Raw genomic sequence first — 11,582 nt, 5'->3', positions numbered from 1 at the left:
TAAAATATGCAGTCAGGGTCATTCCCATACACATAGTAGTGTTGCATAAACTCCCCACTGAGTATCCCACATGCCCTGCCAAATTTCATTCTTCTCCCAGAGTCATCCCTCCATAACTCTAGTTACATTCCTCCAATTGCACTGGTCATGCTACTCTAGTTCTATTATGCATGAACTGATCTTTTACAGTGTAAAAGAGTTAAGGCCCATGTGTAAAGTGGACATCATATAACGTCCTGGACTTGAAGTGGAGATATCAGGATTATTTGTGCAGCTACAAGCATCACCCAGATAACTTTTTTTTCAACCGGTGATTTCCACCCATGTAAAAGACATCTTAGAGGCTGTTTAGTCGCTTGATTGCTTTTACAGGCGTCAGGAGGGGATGAACCCCCCACCACCCTCTGGTACTTCTCTGGTCTCTCCCGTGTGATCGGGAAGCTGAAGAATGAATCCGCCGCCGCTGGTGATTTACCATAGAGCTGGCCATGAACCAGATTATCCCCGGCCATCTCCATGGCCCTCGGAGGCCAGCAGCAATGTCATGACATGACCGGCCAATGTAAACACTCCTGTTTTTCTAGTTGGAAAGCCTGAGATAGTTTTTTTTTTTTGTTTATCTCAGGCTTTCCAGCAAAGAGGAGAGATGTGGGGACTTATAGACCCCAGATCTCTCCGTAAAGAGGACTTGTCATGCCCTATTTCTATTACAAGGGATGTTTACATTTCTTGTAATAGGAATAAAAGTGATCAAAAAATAGAAAAATTAAAGGGAAAGTATAAAAATAAAAAATAAAATAAACAATACATTTTTTTAACTGCTTCTGGAGTAGCCGCCGCAGTTATACTGCGGCAGGTTGGCTCCCCTGCGCGAGCTGTCGTAGCTGTACGTCGCCTCTTTAAGACGCCTTAGGCAGTGCGCGCGCACCCGAAGCGTGTCCCTGGAGCCGATGCGAGAACCCAGATGTGTGTGTGTAAACACACACACATCCGGGTTCTCTCAGGGGAAAGGAGATAGATCGTGTGTTCATACTAAGTATGAACACTGATCTCTCTCTTCCCCTAGTCAGTCCCATCCCCCTTACAGTTAGAACACACCTAGGGAACACAGTTAACCCCTTAATCGCCCCCTAGTGTTAATCCCTTCCCTGCCAGTGCCATTTATACAATAATCAGTGCATTTTTATAGCACTGATCGCTGTATAAATGTCACTGGTCCCAAAAATGTGTCAAAAGTGTCCGATGTGTCTGCCGCAATATCGCAGTCCTGATAAAAATCGATGATCACCACCATTACTAGTAAAAAAAATAATAATAATAACAATGCTTTAAATCTATTCCCTATTTTGTAGACGCTATAACTTTTGCATAAAACCAATCAATATAGGCTTATTGTGATTTTTTTTACCAATAATATTTAGAAGAATACATATCTGCCTAAACTGAGGAAAGAATTAGTTTTTACAAAAAAAATTGGGGATATTTATTATAGCAAAAAGTAAAAGATGTGTTTTTTTTCAAAATTGTCGCTCTTGTTTTGTTTATAGCGCAAAAAATAAAAACCACAGAGGTGATCAAATACCACCAAAAGAAAGCTTTATTTGTGGGAAAAAAAGGACGTCAATTTTGTTTGGGTACAAAGTCGCACCACCGCGCAATTGTCAGTTAAACGACGCAGTGCCGTATCGCAAAAAATGGCCTGGTCATTGAGCAGTCAAATCTTCCAGGGCTCAGGCTCGCATGTAGAAGCGAATGCATACGTAGTTCTCGCCCGCATATGTAAACAGCATTCACACGTGAGTAGGGCTTTTTTTCAGGGGGAAATTGGTGGAACTCAGTTCCACCACCTCTAGCTCAGACCCTTTGGTTGCCTGGTCACCACAATCACTTGTAAACACAGAAGTCTGGTTTCTGTGTTTACAAGTGACAGCTCTGCACTCTGTGTTTAACCCTCATGAACTCTGCACTCTGTATGTAATGCAATCCTGATATTTAATGCCTCTTTAGGACCCTTCTACTGTTTGTGAATCATGACCACACCCACTATTTGATGTGATTTGGAGGGGTTTTGGGGGGCCGTGGTTGAGTTCCAGCACCTATTGTTTGAGAAAAAAAGCCCTGCATGTGAGGTATCGCCAGGAACGTTAGAGTGTGAGCAATAATTCTAGCACAAGACCTCCTCTGTAACTCTAAACTGGTAACCTGTAAAAAAAGCATTGCCTATGGTGATTTTTGAGGAAACCATTCCACCAGTGTACGCAATTTTAAAGCGTGATATGTTAGGTATCTATTTACTTGGCTTAGAATCATCTTTTGCATTAAACAAAAATAAAGGAGTAAATATTGTGTTTTTTTTTTCCTGAAAGTGTTTTTTTTCCCCCCAAAAAAATCACATTTGAAAAATTGCTGCCCAAATACCATGTGACATAAAAAATTGCAAAGACTGTCATTTTATTATCTAGAGTCTCTGCTAAAAGAATATATGTAATATAATGTTTGGGGGTTCTGAGTAATTTTCTAGCAAAAAAAATATGATTTTTACATGTAGGGGAGGAATGCCAGAATTGGCTTGGTCTGAAAGTGGTTAAGCCTTCACTCCTAGTAAGAAATTGTTGTGGTTTAGTAGTAATTAAAACAAGCAAGCAAAAACAAGTGTTGCAGCAATAATAATAACAATTATAATGATAGTTTATATTATTACTTACTGTACCTATAGGTATATGTACCTATTTTCAGCCCCCTCCAGTCCGATCACGTGATCTCACCTGTGTAAGCCAGCACTGGCTGCAGGGCAGAGTGCACTTGACAAAGGCCGGTTATGCCTGGGAGCAGTGATGTCATCCATAGGCTCCTACGGCCCAGGAAAAATAGGTACGTATAGACATCTCTCTTAAGCCCCATACACACTATGAGAAAACTGGAATAAAGATTCTATAGGTGGCACGATCGTTCGATTTTCTTATAGTATGTACACAACTTTGGACATCCGATTCCGACTTTACAAACGAAAATTTCCAAACATCAACATTTTTCTCCTACGTGTACAGAACAAATGATTTTTGTTTAATGTGTACTGTTTTTGTACAAGAAATATCAGATACGAAAGACTGCGCATGATCAGAAACAACAAATAACTAAAAATAAAAAGCCTTTATCGTACGACAATTTTCGTACATTATTTCTATATTCGGTTCCGAGAAAAAAACAGCCAATCGTTCGCCTGATTTTCTTATAGTGTAGTGTGTACCCCTCTTTACACAGGTTAGTTAGTTTAGGTGAGGAGTATATTTAGAACTAGTTAGGAAAAGATTGAATTCTACTTAAATTTGCAGGATTTCAAACCTCAGCTGTCTTATCAGTTTTTATCTGCTGGAATATTTTACAGATTTAGGAAGCTTGTGTTACAGAGTTCATTTCAGTGTGCTGGCCAGGACAACCATTAGCCAGCTACAGTGAAGACCACTTCCTTGCTAGTAACACCAATAACTACCCAAGCATGCTACAAAATATATTATCGCTTAATATTTAAGAGACTTCATATTGAATGCACCTGCAGCACTTTCTGATCACTGGACAAGGCTGTCATTGCTGATGCTGCTGCCATCCACACAGTTTCACTTTCTCTCCCCGGCTGCCATTAAGCTGAGGAGTGACCATGTGGGAAGAGAGAGAGATGACCATAGTACATTAGGGCTGTACTTGCAGCTGACTGAAGACCTGTCCACCACCTGAGTACAGATTGGGATAGGAAAACAGACTGCTGGGAGCCACCTGGAATTATGAAGGAACGTAATCCATCTCTAGAAGACAGCGTCTAAGCCTAGTACTGGATGGGTCTACAAGCCCCAGGAGGACAGAGAGCTGCAGAAGGAGGAAAAGAGAAGCCTGGGTTCAGGGCAGTCTAACATGGGATGTAAGTGGTGACCAACGACTGAGCTGCTGAGTTGGAGAGCTGCCTAATGTGAATGTTTTCTGCAGTGCTGGAGAGAGATTGTACTGCCATATCTGCACAGAGGACACAGATGTCGGAGTGATCCAGCAAGCAGAACAAAAAGGGTGTCACTGGTTTTGTGAGAGATTGCCATTACCGGGTCCAAAGTCACCACCAATGCCACTGGTTCCAGAAGCCAGGAAGCTGGAGGAGGCTTAACTATTGACTGTAAATTGGTGAAAGGCCATAGGCCACAACTTCGTTATCCATTTCACAGACTTCAGAGTGGTGAGAGGCCGCTGGCCACAACTTCCTTCAGCACTTCTTAGAGGTCACCTTGCCATAGGATACAATTTGCGCATTTATGCCCTATAGCTTACCGTGTACACCTTAGAGCTCCAAAGCAGGAACTCTGGGCTCCAACGTTAATAGTACACTGACTGAGAGAGTTTAGATACTTAAGCTGCATACACACGATCAGATTTTCCGAAGGAAATTGTGTGATGACAGGCTGTTGGTGGAAAATCCGACCGTTTGTACGCTCCATGGGACAATTGTTATCGGATTTTCCGCGGACAAATGTTGGATGGCAGGCTTTAAAATTTTTTGCGGACAAATGTCTGTTGTCGGATTTTCCGAGCGTGTGTACACAAGTCCGTCGGACAAAAGTCCAAACATGCATGCTCGTAAGCAAGGATGAGCCGGAAGTGGTCGATCTTGTAAACTAGCGGTCGTAATGGAGAATTAACATTCGTGATGCGGCAAATTATGAAATCTGGAAATGCAGCACTCATTCTCTTCTTCTTTAACCTCCCTGGCAGTATGATTATTTCAGATTTTTGGTGCTGAAAGCGGTACAATTATTTTGCATGGAAATTTGGGTGTTTTATATTGTAGGCCTGTAATTCTTAGGAATAACACACTTAAATCTGTCCAAACAAGAGTCTAGTAGACATCCCGCGTATGATAAAGTTTGAAACACGAAATCATAAATCATAATATAATAAATAACTACAAATAATTATAAGTAATAATATAATAATAATAAAAATTATTCAATAATGTAATCAAATCAAAAACACTGAAATTTGCTCAGTTGCAGAATTGTCGCTGTCGTTACTTTCAGTGTTTGATGACGGATTTTCCCACAAATCACTATCGCTCAATTCTTCAAGAGATTCTAATTTATTATCGCTGTTTTCTAGCTGGTCTAAACCTGCTTTTGATGTAAATGGAAGGTTTTGGTTGCTATGGACAATCTCCAGTTTCCAGGCAAAAAGAACAGTTTTTATAATATAAAACTGCATGCAGGGCACTGGAGAAACCACTAGGGACAAAAGGGAGTTGAAATAAATTGATACAGTAATGCAATCTGTAACGTATTTATCGGCGTATAACATGCAATTTTTTCCCCTTAAAATCAGGGGAAAATCGTGGGTGCGTGTTATACGCCGATCCCCGCTAATTGCGATTGATCGGAGCGATCGCCGCGACATACACTTAGCCGTGTGTAGATTTAAATATGGCGCAGAGATTGCAGGGACTCGGCGGAGCGGAACGAGTATCCCCGAGATCACAGGGACTGGGCAGTGCCGAGATACACATAGCCGAGTGTACTCGGCTCTTCTCGGCACAGCTCACAGTCCCGCCCAGTCCTGCCATTGGACCTGTGTTATGTCCATGATAGGGCGGGACTGGGCGTGACTGTGAGCGGTGCCGAGAAGAGCCGAGTACACTCGGCTATGTGTATCTCGGCTCCGCCCAGTCCCTGTGATCTCGGCGGCGCTCGTTCCTCTCCGCCGATTCCCTGCAATCTCGGCGCCATATTTAAATCTGTCCAAGCCTGTAATGGACACTGGGGGCAAGGCTGCGCTGGGGCAAGGCTGCAATGGACACTGGGGCAAGGCTGCACTGGGGCAAAGCTGCACTGACAAGGCTGCACTGGGGCAAAGCTGAACTGACAAGGCTGCAATGGACACTGGGGCAAGGCTGCACTGAAACTGAAAAGGCTGCAATGACACTACAAGGCTGCAAATGGGCACTGATAAGGCTGCATTGATGGGAATTTTAATGTAAGTTTTTTTCCTTAAACTTCCCTCCTAAAAGTTTTTTTCCTTAAACTTCCCTCCTAAACTTGGGGTGCGTGTTACGGTATGTATGTATTGTGTTTTTTACTTTTTGAATTTGGCGCCGTTCTCCGCCTCCATGCGTCTCAACGCTCGCAGGGAACGGAGCCCGGGCACAGTGATAGATCGAGCGGAGGACGGCTCGCTCACACTGCGAGGAAACATCGCAGGATCCAGGGGACAAGGTAAGTAAGCTCTTCCTGGATCCTGCGATACGATCCCAAGTCTGGCTCGGGGTTACCGCTTTTGGTACTGAAAATCCACCCCGAGCCAGACTCGGGAATACCGCCAGGGAGGTTAATGGGATATTAATGAAGCTGCTTTGCTGGTGATACTGATGGAGTTATTGCAAACAAATTTTAAAAGGCTTTTTTTTTTCTAGTGATATCAAAAATAATATTATTATGCTTGTTGTTTTTGTTTTGGTGCAAGTTACCACAACACTATTATTCCATTGTTTTTAAGATCAAAGATGCAACTATGTTGGTGTTCCTTGTTAATTTTACATTGTATTTTTTAAAATGTAACTGCCTACTCCCAAACTGTCATTTGAAGTAAAACACATAGTCAAGTATTATTCTCCACAATTTTTTTATTGTGCATTAAAAAAAGAAAACAAATAAAATTAGACATGCTATCTGCCAATAGAACCTAACCAAAAAGTGCATTCTATGCATCCAAAAATATAGAAAATATAACTTATCAAATCATTATTATTTAACCAAAACAATAATATAAAAGCCTCATGCATGTGTCCTGCTTCTTAATATAGGGGGTCAACAATGCCAAGAGTTGGTGAAAGCAGGGGTCCGTCTTCCGGAGATAGTTCCTAAAAACATCCAGATTATTCTCCTGGAGCTCCCGCAGCAAAGTCATATGACATAATTGGTCACGATTAATAAAGCAACCAATTTTTGGTCCAAGAAATCCTCCTCCTCCTGTTCCTGGTTTGGACTTGGGTCAAAGCAATAACTCCAAGGCCAATAATAAATAACACGTTATCTCCTCCGATTCCGCAACATGTCTGGTTGACGAACGACCGTTCAGAAACGAACTGAAAAGTGCGAAATGAAAAGTGCGAAATGAAAAGTGCGAAATGAAAAGTGCGAATCAACACTCACCAAACTTCTACTAACGCGAAATTAGCAGAAGGAGCACAAAGGGTGGCGCCTGACAACTGAACTTCCTCTTTTTCGGCTCGTAGTACGTCTAGTACGTCAGTACGTTCGTGTTTGTTGGATGACAATTGTGCACCATCTGTATGCAAGACAAAATCCAGGCACATGCCCTTTGGACAAAAGTCTGAGGTTTTGTCCGATCGTGTATACGAGGCTTAAAAGAGGTCTTTTCATTGTGGTGTTGGACAAAATTGTTATCTGTCATTGCTTATTGCTATTGCCATTCTCTGTTACTTTGTGGGGTGTATTACCCAAAATAAAACCTCTTTCTTTAGCCTTGGTGTGGCAGAACATGTGACGTTGCCAGAAGGGTTGTCACCCGGAATCAGGCATCTCTAGCTATCCAGGGGTGCAGTATCACCTCCTTAATGCCTCTCAATTTCTCTGATGCTGCTCTCTGAAAAGTGATCCACCATTGATCACTTTTTAGGGTCCAATGAAGGTATAAATGAACCCTTACTATGTAGACTCATGCTTAAAACCCCTCCCACTAGTAGTGCAGTTCTTCAAGAGCTGTAAATCGCTTGTAGACATGTTCAAGAAAATGTCTGTACAACATTGCATCCTTGGGTGACACTAACGGGCCTTCTGCCCAAATCCTCCTTAGTGTGGACCCGCTACTTGAAGAAGCATTACAGTAATCACTTCACCATAACATGCACAGTACCTTGTTACGACACTCCACCGCACTTTCTTACCAGCTGAGCCGGGTACTTCTCTTGGAATAGGCCACTTACAAAATCAGAGATGAGTTCAGTTGGTTTTCAATGCTTCACCTGCAGTAATAGCAAGGCATACAATACATGTTCTTACACATTCTGATGGTAGCTGTCGGTACTTTCTCCTTAGGAGGCATCCTCTGTCTTATACCCATTACTAGTGCTTTCTAGGGCACCAAGACCCCCATGTGTTCTCCAGTCAGGAAATGACACTTGCTTGAAGAGCTACACCATTTCTAGAATGGTCCCATACTGTGTCAGCTCAAACCTCTGTCTCCTTTCTTCTTAAACTTTCCGTCCAAACACTTTCTAGTTCTACACAGCCCTTCATATATAGCTTAGGGGATGGTACCACTTGGTGGCAGAAACTGAGAACTGTCCTAACACCTCATTACACTCTGTAACCCCCCCACAGGAAAAAAAATATCTGTAGCACCCTCCTGGATACAGTAGGTGCTACCCTGTTTCCCCGAAAATAAGACCTAGCGTGATGGTCGGTGATGGCTGCAATATAAGCCCTACCCCCCAAATAAACCCTAGTTCAAGTCCTTGTAGGTCTTATTTTCAGGGTAGGGCTTATTTTCAGGGAAACAGGGTAGGGCTTATTTGGCAGGTAGGGCTTATATTGCAGCCATCACCGACAATCACGCTAGGTCTTATTTTCGGGGAAACAGGGTAGGATTAGGAGAATATGTGTTAGGATTTGGTAAATTTATTTAGCGGTCACTGTACCCAGTGGAGCTGCTGTTCATTGCTAGGCAAATTTAGTTCTGGCTCACTGTAACCAGTGTGGCTGTGTTGATTGTTCTAGCCCATTCTATGTTTCAGTGGCTGCAGAGTCAACTGCTTCCCCTTGGCTGGTCCAGAAAGGTCTGTAAGTTAGTGGGCAGGAAGGGTCTAATCACCAGTTAAACATTCATACAGCCCTGACCAATCCCTGGGAGAGGTGCCCAGATGGTGACTGGGGGTCTGTATTAGAGTCAGAGAGCAGCTGGGTCTTTTTCCTGAGAAGGAGATCACAGCTAAAGGGGGGCTACTTGCCCCCTTAGGCCATCCTGCCATGTGTCTGTAGGGTGTCAAGGCCTCATGTGGGCAACCTGGAGGCCTGCTTTGCTGTAAGCTGACTGAGGAACTGGGCTCTGATGATCTAGTCTGGTAACACAGGGTAAAAGTGTTGCAAGAATATTGGAAGGAAGAAACCAATTTTCCAAGAACATTTGTGAGCACAGACTGGTGAGAGAGATCCTAGAGACTGTGTGCTGATGCCATCCCTCGTGTGCTAGAGTCAGTGTGTTTAAATGGGGCATTCAGTCCTGTGTCCTGAAGAGCTCAATCTATTTAAAGTGATATTAAAGTCTCGATTTTTTTTGTTTAAAAATAACAAACATGTTTTACTTACCTGCTCTGTGAAGTGGTTTTGCACATAGCAGCTCAGATCCTCCTCTTCTCAGGTCTCTCGCTGGCTCTCCTGGCCCCTCCCTCCTGCCAAATGCCCCCACAGCAAGCAGCTTGTTATGGGGGGCAGCCGAGCCGAGTGCTGCCTCTCTCTCTCCTCATTGGCTCACTGACTTTGATTGACAGCAGCGGGAGCCAATGGTGCCCGCAGTGTGTCTCAGCCAATCAGGAGAGAGAGTCTTGAACAGCCGATTCTTGCATGCAACATTGGATTGAGATGGGGCTCAGATAATTATTAGGGGGGGCTGAGGGGGCTGCTCCACACAGGTTGTTTATCTTAACCACTTGCCGACCGGGCCATAGCCGAAAGACGGCTACAGCGCAGTCGGCTTATTCTGGATGGGCGTCCATGGACGTCCTCCCAGAATGTTGCTCTCGCGCGCCCCCTGGGGCGCGCTCCCGCAAACATCCGTGACCGGACCCGGCGCATCACAGATCGCGGTAAAAGGCTGCTTATAGCGGCCGATTACCACCTGATCGCTCTGTCAAATGACGGAGCGATCCCTTGTAAACAAACCGGCATCATGACATGACGCCAGTTCCTCCCTCCCCTCTCTGTACTGATCTGTACAGTGCGAGGGGAGAGAGGGAGAGGGGAAGAGATCGTTTTTTAGCAGCACTGTGGGCTGGATCTGTAGTACCCACAGCGCTGCTCTGTGCCCATACTGTGCAATACTCTGCAATAATGTGCAATACTCTGCAGTGCTCTTCAATAATGTGCAATACTCTGCCAATACCCTGCAATAATGTGCAATACTCTGCAATAATGTGCAATACTCTGCCAATACTCTGCAATAATGTGCAATACCCTGCAATAATGTGCAATACTCTGCAATACCCTGCAATACTCTGCAATACCCTGCAATACTCTGCCAATACTCTGCCAATACTCGCCAATACTCTGCCAATACTCTGCCAATACTCGCCAATACTCGCCAATACTCTGCCAATACTCTGCCAATACTCTGCAATAAATTTTAACAGAAACAAAGATTTTTTTTTTTTTTTACCGAATTTTCAGTCTTTTTTGATTTATAGAGCAAAAAATAAAAAACCCAGTGGTGATTAAATACCACCAAAAGAAAGCTCTATTTGTGTAAAAAAAAGGACAACATTTTCATATGGGTATAGTGTTGCATGACTGAGTAATTGACATTCAAAGTGTGAGAGCACCGAAAGCTGAAAATTGGTCTGGTTAGGAAGGGGGTTTAAGTGCCTAGTTGTCAAGTGGTTAATGCATAGAATGCAATTAAAATAAACAACCTGTCTTTAGAACAGGGCCGATCCCAGACGGGGTGCACGGGGCGCCAGAGTGGTGGGGGCACTGAAGCACCAGAGTGCTCCCCTCCTCCTCTCTGTGTCCAGAGGCGGCTCCCTCCGCAGGTCACAGCCGCCGCTGTAGTTTTCGAAGCTCAAGCGGCAGCCCGTCCCCCCTCCCTCCTCCTGTCAGAGAAGGAGAGCAGCGCCGGAGATCGGAGCGGCTGGTCTCTGTGTGGAGAGAGACCAGCCACGCAGTAACATCGCTGGGGGGCGGTTTGTGCCTGACGTGTTCTCCTACTCTGTCTTTCCCTCCCGCCCAAGCCTGTCTCCATCTGCTCTCCATCTGGGCGGGCGCGGCTGCACACTGTCCTCTCCTCTCCAGCTGCCGCCCGGGTGTTTTTATGTACGCTAATAGAGGGAGGGTCTCTACTAATAGAGGGGGGTCTGTCTTAAGGGGGTCTGTACTAATGGAGGGGGGGTTTCCTGGGGGGGTCTGTACTAATGGAGAGGGGGGGCGGTTTTTCCTGGGGGGGTCTGTACTAATGGAGGGGGGGTTTGTCCTGGGGGGTCTGTACTAATGGAGGGGGGGTTGTCCTGGGGGGTCTGTACTAATGGAGGGTGGGCGGTTTGTCCTGGGAGGGTCTGTACTAATGGAGGAGTGTTTGTCCTGGGGGGGTCCGTACTAATGGAGGGGTTTTGTCCTGGGGGGTCTGTACTAATGGAGGGGGTTTGTCCTGGGGGGGTCTGTACTAATGAAGGGGGGTTTGTACTAATGGAGAGGGGGCAGTTTGTCCTGGGGGGTCTGTACTAATGGAGGGGGGGTTTGTCCTCGGGGGTCTGTACTAATGGAGGGGGTTTGTCCTGGTGGGGGTCTGTACTAATGGAGGGGGGTGGTTTGTCCTGGGGGGGTCTA

This window comes from Aquarana catesbeiana, linkage group LG12 (genome assembly GCF_042186555.1).
Source record: "Aquarana catesbeiana isolate 2022-GZ linkage group LG12, ASM4218655v1, whole genome shotgun sequence".
Taxonomy (NCBI): domain Eukaryota; kingdom Metazoa; phylum Chordata; class Amphibia; order Anura; family Ranidae; genus Aquarana; species Aquarana catesbeiana.
This window is presented reverse-complemented; position numbering follows the sequence as displayed.